Genomic DNA, 11,781 nt, shown 5'->3' with positions numbered 1-11,781 from the left:
AAGCCAGGGAGGAGAAGAATCAGGGATGATGCTTAAGTAACAGAGGGAATTATGCAGCCATTTGCCCAACCGACTGCTCATCTCTAATTGGATGTTCCAGAAGCCCTTCCAAAAGACAAGTTCACCATGTCTAAAACCGAAGTGTATCATTTTTCCGTAAGACCTGCTCTTGCTTTTAATATTTTCTTTTTCAAAGAGCATCACCACCACGATTATTAAGTGGCAGGTACTTTGCAGAAAGGATTGCAAATGAGAGAAGCCGTTTAAGACTACAGTCCAGATCCTTCTAGATAGTCAAAGTTTTCTCCAACTTACCCATCTGTTTACTAGATTTTTAGCTTCATTGTTTGACCATACGCTTCTCAGGGGCAGAGATTGTGTGTACAATTAGAGCTAACAGTTACTGAATATTTGCCAAAGGTCAGGGCTTATGTTAAGCACTTTGCAGGGATCATCCCATGTAGTTCTCCCAACCGCCTTGGGAGATAGGGCCCAGGGCACCATGGTTAAGAGCCCAGGTTCAAATCCTGCCTCTGGAGCATGCTTTGGGGAAAGTTACTCAACTTTTCTGTGCTTTGGTTATCACATGGGACCCTGGTAGAATAGAGGGGGGACCTCTAACTCAGAGACAAGATCAAAGAAGGCTTTCTAGAATGGAATGAATTGCTGTGCTGAATCTTTGTTCACAAAGTATTAGGGGAAAGGTGTTGCCAGCAGAAAGAGCACACCAGCTGGAGGCCCAGGAATAAACCAGAGCATGGAACCTTCTGAGAACTGCCAAGGCACTTTACCAAGAGCAAGGAAGGGGGACAAACTCAAGTGCCTACAAGAGCCAGGCAGGTAAGGTAAGTGAGAGGGGCTGGCCAGGGATACGATAATGGGAAGGTGTGAGATCGGGGCAAACTGGAGAGCAAGGGACCATCCACTGGTGCCAGCTTCTACTCCCAATACAGGCTTCATTCTCTTCCCTGACCCACCTGGCTTACACTCCCTTGGGGCTCCTGCACTTGCTATGGCCTCTATCTGGAATGTGATTTGTGTAGGCTGGCTCCTTTGCATCATTGCAGCTCAGATGGGAGTTTTTAAAAAATTTTTTTAGTTTATTTATTTTGAGAGAGACAGAGATTGAGCAAGCACAGGTGGGACAGGGGCACAAAGAGAAGGAGAGAATTCCAAGTAGGACCCACACTGTCAGTGCAGAGCCCAAGGTGGGGCTCGAACCCACGAGCTGTGGGATCACAACCTGAGCCTAAGTTGAAAATCAGACGCTTAACTGACTGAGCCACCCGGGTGCCCTAGCTAGATGGGATTTAAAGGAATCCTTCCCTGATCACTGCCCACAGCCACCACTGACCTGCTATGCTAGTACTCCGCTCTGATTTCTTCAGAGCATTTGCTAGTATGTGAAATTATTTTCCATTTATTTGTGCCTTTCATCTGTTGATTTAATTGTATATTTTTAAATACAAGTTCTACCAGAGCGGGAAAGTTTTCCAGCACCTACAACAATGGTTGACATAGTGGGAGCCCCCAAAAGGCCATCTATTCATTTTGAGTAAACAGAAGGTGCGTTTACTGTGCACCTACTCACTGCCAGATACTCTGGGCTGCAGAAATGGATTTGATAATCACCAGAATATAGGTGGCACTTCATGCCACAGGAATGGGTGAGAAAACCCGGGACAGGCATGTGGAGCCAAAATATAATGGGTCAGAGAGGAATTCTATGTAGGAGTAGACAGAACAAAACCCCAAAGAGACGGATCTGGGGAGGTGAAAGGGAAGCAGGAGAGATGTGGTATCACAGAAACCAAGGGAGAACAGAGCCCATGATATAAATTACCACTTGATTAGATAATCTGCTTCTGGCTGATGATTCTGTGCAGTAGCTTCTTGGGATGTGGCTGAGACTTGTTGACTGTGTTGTATTTGTGTTGTGTGCCCATTGGGGACTTCTGAAGAAAGCCTTATCTACCTATCTACTTTCTGTCTGGGTTTCCTGGGATATAGCTCACTAGTGATGTCATATATGTTCTCCTTTCACCTTAATTCAAGTAAACTTTCCAGAATTCTCCTCTTCAGATAAACAGATGTCCATTTATGTAGGCATCCTAGCTGGAAATAGATATCTGTATCTATATATCTCTGGTATCTGTCTATCTAAATCTGGATCTGGATCTGGATCCAGATCTGGATTTGTACCTCTCTCAGGTAATTATAAGGGCTTAAAAAAAAAAAAAAAAAAAGGCAGGGCTAGGGGATGGAGAGTGACCAGAATATACATGAAGGGAGGCTATGTGTGATATTCCAGATAAGAGTGTTGAGGGATGACTTTGCCGATAAGGTGACATTTAAGCAGAAGCCTGAAGGAATTAAGGAGCAAGCCTTGTGGATATTTGGGGAAGAATGTTCCAGAGAGAAGGAATGGGCAGAACAGCAAGAAGGCCACTGTGGCAGGTGGAGAATGAGCAGGGGAGAGTAGGAGAGACAGGGGGTTGGCCATGTACAGGGTGGACCGAAGGCAGCAGCCTTGGCCTTCAGCTTAGGAATTCTCCAAGGCTGCTTTAGGAAATAGGGGGACATCCCAATGGTGCCCAGAATAGAGCAGGTGCCCAAAAAGCACTTGTTAAATGAATGAATCCCTAAGGCGGACAGAGAATTATTTTGAGATCTGCATCCTGGGGTTCACAGCTAACTGAGTGAGTCCCTAACTCAGGCAAGTTTAGCATTTGATTATATTTAATTTAGTGTTTTCCCTGGATTCCCCCCCCCCCCGCCCCCAGTGTATGTCTTAATGTTTCCTTTAAAAATTTGGTGTAGGGTCGGGGCGCCTAGATGGCTCAGTCGGTTGAGTATCTGGCTTTGGCTCAGGTCACGATTGCACAGTTCATGGGTTTGAGCCCTTGTCAGTCAGGCTTTACACAGGCAGCCCAGAGCCTGCTTCAGATTCTCTATCCCCCTCTCTCTCTGCCCTTCCTCACTTGTGCTCTCTCTGTCTCTCAAAAATAAATAAACATTAAAAAAAAACTTTATTTAAAAAATTGGTTTAGGGGCACCTGGGTGGCTCAGTTGATTGAAAGTCTGAATCTTGGTTTGAGCTCAGGTCCCCATTCTGGGCTCTGCACTGTCAGCATGGAGTGTGCTTGGGATTCTCACTTTCTCTGCACCCCCCCACCCCCGCTCACATGTTTCCTCCTTCCCTCCACCCCCCCCCTTCAAAATAAATAAATGAACTTTTAAAAATAAATAATAAAAAACAAAAATTTAGTTTATTTAGGACATAGGCCATGTCTTTTATTTTATGATGGAAAGTCCAGTGCTGGAATTCAACACTTGCTTGGCTTAATTAAATCAAGAAAGGTAGTGGAATATAGATACAGAATTTTTTTTTTTTAATTAGTGTTTATTTACTTATCCGGGGGGGGGGGGGCTCAAACCCACAAACCGCAAGATCATGACCTGGCCCAAAATAAAGAGACACTTCACAGACTGAGCCACCCAGGCATCCTCAGCATTTCCTACTTTTTACTGGAAACCTTTCTAGAGAAATTCAGGAACTTATTTTATTTTGGATGGCTCCAAGAGGCAGTTAAATGTTCAGTAAGTTTTGGCAAGGACAACTTGTTTACTAGAAGGCATGTCCAGATAAAATATATTGTCATCACTTTCTGCGTTTACTTTGCTAAACTACGTGTTTGTAACAACATTTTAGAGTGTTGGTAGGATTGAGTCTATACAATAACTTGTATTGTCTTGGGTGGTCAATTCTTTATATACAAAAGCAATAGCTAGGATTTACCAAGGCTCTTTTATATATGCAGCTGGCCGATAGTGAAACTGAGGGTCAAGTACTCCTGCCTCATGGATCTTGAACACGGTTAACCACGGAAGTGATTTTCACTGGCTTTTCTAGTACCGGGTAGTATTCCGATGTATATTATTTTAAATTATCACGAGAATACATGTTCATGGCAGAAAGTTTTTAAGACACGTAAAAACACAAGTTTTCAGAAATAACAAATTATCCCTCATCCCATCACCCAGAGATAAACAGCCACCCTTACAATTTAAAAAAATGTGGGAGCACCTGTGTGGCTCAGTCGGTTACGAGTCTGACTCTTGGTTTCCACTCAGGTCATGATCTCACAGCTCATGAGTTCAGGCCCCACATCAGGCTCTACACTGACAGCATGGAGCCTGCTGGGGATTCTCTCTCCCTCCCCCCCTCTCTCTGCCCTTCCGCCATTCATGCTGTCTCTGTCTCTCTCAAAATAAATAAATAAACTTTAAAAAAATAAAAAACTGGAGGAGGTCACATGATAACTAAAGAGCTAGAGAAACATTTCAGGGGAATACTGATGTTGTTACAAATAAGGTAACTGTTGTGACCAAAATGAAGGACCCTGAGGGATAGGAATCAATACATGGCTGAACCCTAGGCTAAGGTATTGCCTGACTCTGCCTCTGCTTGTCAAGTGTAAACCTGTATGCTCTGGACTGACCACAGGATCAGCAAGACAGAACACAAATCGCTCCTCTATGATCAGAGCTCACCTCCACCAAACTCCTGACTGTGATCAGTGACTTCCCAAAACCACGAAAAGCCATCAGATATTTGTATCATATTTCTCTCTTGAGCCTCGGTCACCTACCTAGGCTTGTGGCACTCACTTAGGGGACCCGTAGACATGTGCTTAATGCTTCCTGCCTGGCGGGACTCCTCGAATCCTCATTTCGGACTCCTGGATGCTCTTTGACCTAATATCCCCTGGAATGTCTACATTCAGACCCAAAGAGCCGAGAGTGGAAATTTCCCTGTGACTTCCACTCTTTTTTTTTTTTTTAATTTTTTTTCAACGTTTTTTATTTATTTTTGGGACAGAGAGAGACAGAGCATGAACGGGGGAGGGGCAGAGAGAGAGGGAGACACAGAATCGGAAACAGGCTCCGGGCTCCGAGCCGTCAGCCCAGAGCCCGACGCGGGGCTCGAACTCACGGACCGCGAGATCGTGACCTGGCTGAAGTCGGACGCTTAACCGACTGCGCCACCCAGGCGCCCCTGTGACTTCCACTCTTAAGGTTACAAGTAAATACCCAGAAGCCTGTAGGTTGGCTGTTTTCCCTGTCTCCCTCTGACCTCAGCCACTAGGCTCACTTACCTGTCCCCCATCCTAGACTCTGAAGCCAGCCTAGACCCTACATCAAGGTGACTTTCCCAACCTAACCACCCAACTCTCCAGCGGCACAGTGACTCAGCAGCAAACCCGCTCTGCTTCCTGTGAACTGCAGCCCTAATTATAGGGCTCTCGCTTCCATTTTACTGTTGTGCTACTCGTATGTGTTTGGGGAAGCTGTCTTGTTCTAATTCGTTTGTGATTGGTTATCTTTCCTTTTTCCTTCCTTCCTTCCTTCCTTCCTTCCTTCCTTCCTTCCTTTTTCTTTCCTTCTATCTTTACCAAGCCCCTACCTGGTTCTGCTATTCAGTAGTTGGCTCCTTGCCCTATTCCTCTATGCATAAATAGTTTTCTACCTCCCCAGTTCTTCTGAGATTTGAATTCTGCTTTGTCCATGCTCCCAGATGCTGGAGGCCTGAGGCCTGGCTCCCCTGGCCATGTCTGTACTGCCTTCTGGCAGATTAATGCCTAAAGAGGCAGCCACGGGCTAGAGAGTCACGGGATGCTGTGGTCCCCAGAACGGAGCCAGCTTGAGTGCTTTCTACACGTTGGGCACAGAAGAACTGAGGACGCTGCAGAGAGCAGGACAGACAGAGCTCCCACCTTCCAGGAGCTTACCTGCTGATGTGAGGAGACACAGTAAAACAGATAAGCAAATATAATTCTAGGAGTGAATACTGTGGAGAGAAAAGAAACATGTTCGTGGGCGCCAGGCCTCCCGCGGATTTTCTGTGATGCCAGCCGCTTACGTGAACTGGGTCTGTATCTGCTCGTGAGAACTTCCCTGAAGGCTCCTTTAAGGTAAAGCAGTTCCCATCAAAAATCCTCATAGAATCTGAGTTTGAAGCTTTTGACAATTAAGTTGTGAAAACAGCGACTAATCCCACTCATGCTGGCTGGGAATCCTGTAGCAATTATGGGACCTCCCCTTCCACATGACCGTAGGAATCTTTCCCTTCACTGGGAAGCCCCAGAACCCACACATGCAACTCACAGGACTCTCAACTTCCTCTTCCTTGTGGCTGGGGTACTCTTTGCAAAAATAATATCTGCCTATCTATAAAATCCAATAGAAAAGGGCAGACAGTAGCACATATCACCAATAAAGGTAGACTTAAAAATTTTGGGGGGAGAGCTAAATCAAGCACCCCATTTAAAATTCAAAAGTTATAAATGGTTACAGAATAAAAAGGGAATCTCTTTTCCACGCATCCTTTGAATAATCATCCAGTCCCCCTGCCCAGGACAACCACCATGACCAGCTTCTTGTGTGTCCTTCCAGAGATAATGCAGGCACGTGTAAGCACATGTAGAAATATTCTGTTTTTCACACAAATGGTAGCATATTATATACACTGGTATTGACATCACTTTTTCAAAAACAATTCCAAATGCATGAAGCCACTTCATTCTCTTTAATAGGTGAATGACAGTCTAATGTATGCAGATACCACAATTCATATAAATAGTCTCCTATGAATATTTAGGTTTATTCCAGTTTTTTTTTTTTGCCTCTGCCAATAATGCTACAATTAATATTCTTGTGATACAGCCTTTTAACACCGGGTATACTTTAACCCGAAAATTCCATCATTCTCTTTCCAACTGGCTCAGTTATGTGCGTTTGTAATTCTGTATACCAGATTCCTTTTAAAACAAGGGAAGCTTGCAGAGGTGACGAGGATGTTTCTGGTACACTTAAAATTGCACAAAAAAGATTTTGTGCAATTTTTACAACAAAAAGTCTTTCAACTTCTGGGCAAGGTGAACTGTCATGACACATGTTGGTCCTTGTCAAAATGGCAACGTGCCACCTTAGGAGCAGTTTTAAATTCAATAGTAAACGTTCGTGATTCTCAAAATTCCTATGTTGACCAAATGTGGTAAATTAGGGCAGCCACGCTGTCTGGTTCAGGTAGAAAACCAAGCACATGACTGTATGACACAGCATATTGAAAACCTTGTGTTCTGCTCTCTGGGGGCCACCCACAAATGCTGGAGAAAAAAAAGAAAAAAAAAACAAACAAGGAGTCATGCTGCTGATATAGAATCTTGTGGTAACTCCATCAAGAGAAAGAAGTCCTGGGATTGGTCAACAGCACGTATCTCGTGCCCTCTAGTTTCCTTTCCCTACGAACTCAGCATTAAAAAGCAACTCTAAGCAGTCCCTGAAGGACCTGGGCAAGGATGTGTTTTTTTCCCTCTGTGTCTGTCTTATACAGATCATGCTGTTTAGGGGAATGATATTATTAAGAAAACTTTACATTTTGTGGCTGGTTGGAATTAACCAGAATTGTCTGGAAGACATAAACTGAATGAAAAGTCACAGCAGTCGTCCGGCTGTGGGTGCAAAGCTCTTCAACCAGAGGAAGTCGAGTGCTGGCCAAAGGGCTGGCGCTGAATGAAGTGCACGGAAGGGACCACTGACATTGTCTCAGCTGAGTAAGGTAAGTGCTTTGGTGGAAAAGGTGGAGGCAGGAGAGAGAGTTCTCTCGCATCCTCAAGCATATCCATTGTATACACACATTTTCAAAGAGGAAACTTCGAAGGACATCACTAGGAAAGTTCTGGCTAGAATAGAAGCAGTTGCTGAGGGTGTGTGACACTTTTCAATCTGAGAGTGGCTCATGGGCCCTCACTTTTTAAGTCCCTGGAGGTCTTAGAAAAGGCGGCTGGCAATTGGAAGCTCCAGGCTGAGGGTAGTCAGGTGGGAGGTGATGGCCATCTCAAACTGTCTTTTGAAGTTCAAATGTGAATATAAGTGTGCAGCAGTCTACTTGGGAGCTATAGTTTAGAAAGAAGCACTGCTCTTTTTTTTTTTTTTTTTAGTTTATTTATTTATTTTGAGAAGGAGAGAGAGAGCACAAACAGAGTAGGGGCAGTGAGAGAGAGAGGAGAGGGAGAATCCCAAGCAGGTTCCATGCTGTCAGCACAGAGCCCGATGCGGGGCTCGAACTCACGAGCCACGAGATCATGACCTGAGCCAAAAGCAGACACTTAACCGACTGAACCACCCAGGTGCCCCACGAAGTGCTGCTTTTTTACCCATTCTCTCCACCCTGACCAACCCCCTGTCCCTAATCTGTTCTTTCCAAAGCATTTGCTTTTGACTAGTGACGCTGTCCCAAGGCTTTAACTTCTGTGGAGCTGCGGCCACTCAAATTCTTTTCATTATGTGCAATTCAAAGTCACAGCTCGAGGTCCAAGCTTGATTTTATAACTAAAATACAGATTGGCTGTCTCTCCAGAATTGGTCATGGCAAATGTGCCATAGTTGCCAAATGCCTATTTTGAAATTTTATTGTCAAGACATTCAAAGTTTGATCCTCAATTTCACCATCTGCAAAACGAAAAGTCGGATCAGGCCAAATGAGCTCTTAATTTTCTCTCATCAGTCTTATATTCTCTGAACTCATGGATTTTCTTTCCTGTATATTCTTTTGCTTCTAAGTTAATATAATCTGGACTCAAAAAGAGAGACATTCCCTAATACTTATTTGTCTCAGGGGCACAGAAGCATTTTATTTTTGTTAGAGATTTTCTTTCAACTCTTGTTGACTTAAGACGAATAACCACGCCTGGTTATTCTTATAATAGTGAGCATTCAAAGTTTTCCTACCCTCTCTGTAACATAAAAGTCTCATTTATGTAAGTATTTGTCTCTTCTAGATAAGGCCATAAAACATTGCCACATACATATTCCACTATTACCACAAATACATGCCTAAAACCAAAGTATTCTCAACATTTGTTCAAAAAAGTAGTTTCCCTACCCCTAAGCTTCCTCTTTTGCCCAGTCTGCAATACTATAGGTTTTACATTTACACTCACAGAGTTACTCTGGACTTCTCCCGTTTCTCACGTCTGTCTTGGTCAAGTGTATGCAATCATTCGCAAAGCCTCAGTACTTTTCAAGTCCCAGTGCGTCACTAAACTGTCCCTTCCTCTCCTTCACTATTTACTTCAGTATTTCATGTCTGTTCTGCCATATTGGCTGTCAAACGTGTCTCCCTGCTCATACCCGGTCCCTCCCCTTTCCAAACCATCCAGTAACCATCACAATATTTATTTTCCTAAAATAGGATGTTCTCCACGTCACCCTGCATTCAAAAGTCTTCACAATTCCACAAAACCCTTCCAATTCATTGATACGCCTTTCCCCATCCGCTCTGTTGATCAAAATACTATTCCTCATCATTATCCAGCTTCATTTTTTTGTCTTTTTGAAGCCCAGGCTCTTCTTCTCTGCCAGTCTTCTCAACTGCTCCAACTGAAGGCAACCCTTCTGTGCTCTGAAACGTCATTGGATTTATGACCCATGACACACACTAAACACTTATAAATTCTCTTGTCTTCTTTGTTTTCTTTGAACTTTCATGAGTTTTTATTTCCCTAGCTGCGTCGTGAGGTAACTAAGGGCAGTTACCATATCGTATTCTCGCAGTGGGTCCTGATTCCAGAGGGAGACTGTGCTCCCACCCGTGCACTGTTACTGACTGTGATCTTGGTCTCAGTTTTCTCATCTGTGAAATGGAAATAATGATACTTACTTCTTCACAGGGGTTTTGTGTGCCTAATAGGAGACAACACATGCCAAGTCCCTAGAATGGTAAGCATTCACAAATGTTGGCCGTTGCAATAATTATTCATGTCTCTTAGCTCCAGACTACCTAATATAGTGCCCTGGTCTGTAACTATGCTTAATCAATACTGAATGGAATTCAGTTGAGTCAATGAGGGAACTAAGACTGTGTGGGTGATATATTGTGGAGTAGGGGAACTCCTGGCATCACTAAAATCATGCCACAGATGCTGTCACTTATTGTCAGCCAGCCAGCCTCTTTTTAGGTCCCCGCCGCTCCCCGATACTGCACAAGAGACTTCTGAGGGTTTGGCTCAGCGAACAGGGGATGATTTCCCAGAGCATCCCTCCCTGCTTGCCAATCAAAACGGACCGGGCTGCAGAGATCAGGGCGCCAGACAGCCTGAGGGTCTTAAAGGTGATACTAGAAATGTGGACCAGAGAGCTCTTGTGTCCCAGAAGAAGCCTACCCGTCTGCTATTTCCCTTAATAGGCCCCAAGCCCAGCCTGCTGGAGCGGAAAGCAGGCTCAGCAAGGTGTACCTTCTGTCTTACAGTTACCAGGATGTCCATGGGCACCAGCCAGCAGGATGCTGTCAGCTGGGACCCCGTCATCAATAGCTAAAGGGCTACAAATGTTGGCCAAATAAGTGGGGACACCTGTACTGCTCGACGGAGCCATAGAGGCAGATTTTTTTTTTTTAAGAACTGGGAACTATAAAGTTGTAGCCCCAATGAGCGGTATGGATGTCACTACCATTCAGTAACCCAAGCAAATTCAGCAGATCCCGGCTTAAATCACATATGCTCTATTGAAAACAATTCAGAGAGACAAGAAAGAATTTCATTAAAGGTGAAAAGTCTCATCATCAAAGGCATGATGGTCCAGTGAAACAAGGATGTGCTTCAGCCGCAGACAGGCCTGTATATCCTTCCTGTTCAAACCGTGTCGTTTCAGCAAATTTTTCTAACCTCAATTTTCTGAGGGATAAAGGGGATAATAACACCTAGCTCACGTGGCTGTGGTGACACACACATGAGACAATGCATTTAAAGCGGGCTACCCAGTCTGTGGCGCATGGTAGGGACACAAGCCACATAAATTCCCTTCCCTTTCACTCCCAAGGCGGATTCATCCGGCCCAAGGCTAGGAGTGGGGCAGCCGCTGAGAATTCCACAGGCAGGCGAATACGATTATTTGAACATTACTGAAATGTTGACCTAAATTGTGCCGGCGGTTGGACTACTGACAGGAGAAAAAAAGGCTCTCTGCTCTCAGCGCTCTTCACTCTTGCAACTCAGCGCACAGGGCTGTCCGTCTCCTCCCAACCTCCAGCGGGAGATCTGGATTTATCCCGGGTTTAACCTCGATTTTGACACACTGCCATTTCCAATAAGGCCAGTTTCCTTGCCGAAAGAAGTCCTTCCCCTGGGTGAAATCCCAACAGCTTCATTTGTGTAAGTTCCCTTATTGGTCTTGCTAACGCGGGTGTGGTTTTTCCTCGTTACAGAATTATTGATAATAAGCAGAGGAGCACGGGCAACTCGCCCTAAGTAGGCAGCCTGTCGGTTCCCCTGCCCGCCCAGGGAATGAATGGGCCGCCTTATTGCTGCGAGGACGAGGTGTCGCCGAGCAGAGAGGCGCCCTCCCGGACGGGGCTGGGGGGCGGGCCGGGAGAGGAGGCCAGGACCCCCGGGCCGGGCCGGGGGAGGGCAGGGGTGCGAGGGGAGGAGGCCAGGCTGGCTCGGTGGAGCCCGACAGGTTCCAGTGGCTCCCCTCACCCCTCTCCACGCCTCCCGGGTTTTCCCCTTGGCTCGGGGTTTCCTGTTTCAGTTCTCGGTGATCTCCAGCAGCAGGTGCTGGTTTGCCAACCTCGGCTCCAGAGGAGGCGAAGGAGAAGGAAAAGAGGGAAGGGGAGGAGGAAGCGGCGCGGCGGCGGCGGCTGCGGCTGCGGCTGCGGGCGGGCGGGCGGCCGAGGAGCGAGGCGGCAGGCGGGAGAGCCGGCTTCGCTCTCGCCCGCGGAGC

General features: G+C 45.7%; 1 protein-coding gene across 2 annotated transcripts in view; it reads left to right on the top strand.

The window, feature by feature from the left end:
- Positions 1-7,209: 7,209 nt before the first annotated feature.
- Positions 7,210-11,781, top strand: part of ZC3H12C (zinc finger CCCH-type containing 12C) — an 86,939-nt gene continuing 82,367 nt past the window's right edge. The window contains exon 1 of one of the 2 annotated variants that reach the window (XM_049613871.1): positions 7,210-7,621. The gene's annotated coding sequence lies outside the window, so the exon portion shown is untranslated. Of the gene's footprint in view, positions 7,622-11,164; positions 11,214-11,781 lie in introns of those variants that run through there. The other variant, XM_049613881.1, reaches the window with a different exon arrangement.

Source organism: Panthera uncia, chromosome D1 (genome assembly GCF_023721935.1).
Source record: "Panthera uncia isolate 11264 chromosome D1, Puncia_PCG_1.0, whole genome shotgun sequence".
Classification (NCBI taxonomy): Eukaryota; Metazoa; Chordata; class Mammalia; order Carnivora; family Felidae; genus Panthera; species Panthera uncia.
The sequence above is the reverse complement of the archived record's forward strand: the minus strand, read 5'-3'. Positions and strand labels throughout refer to the sequence as shown.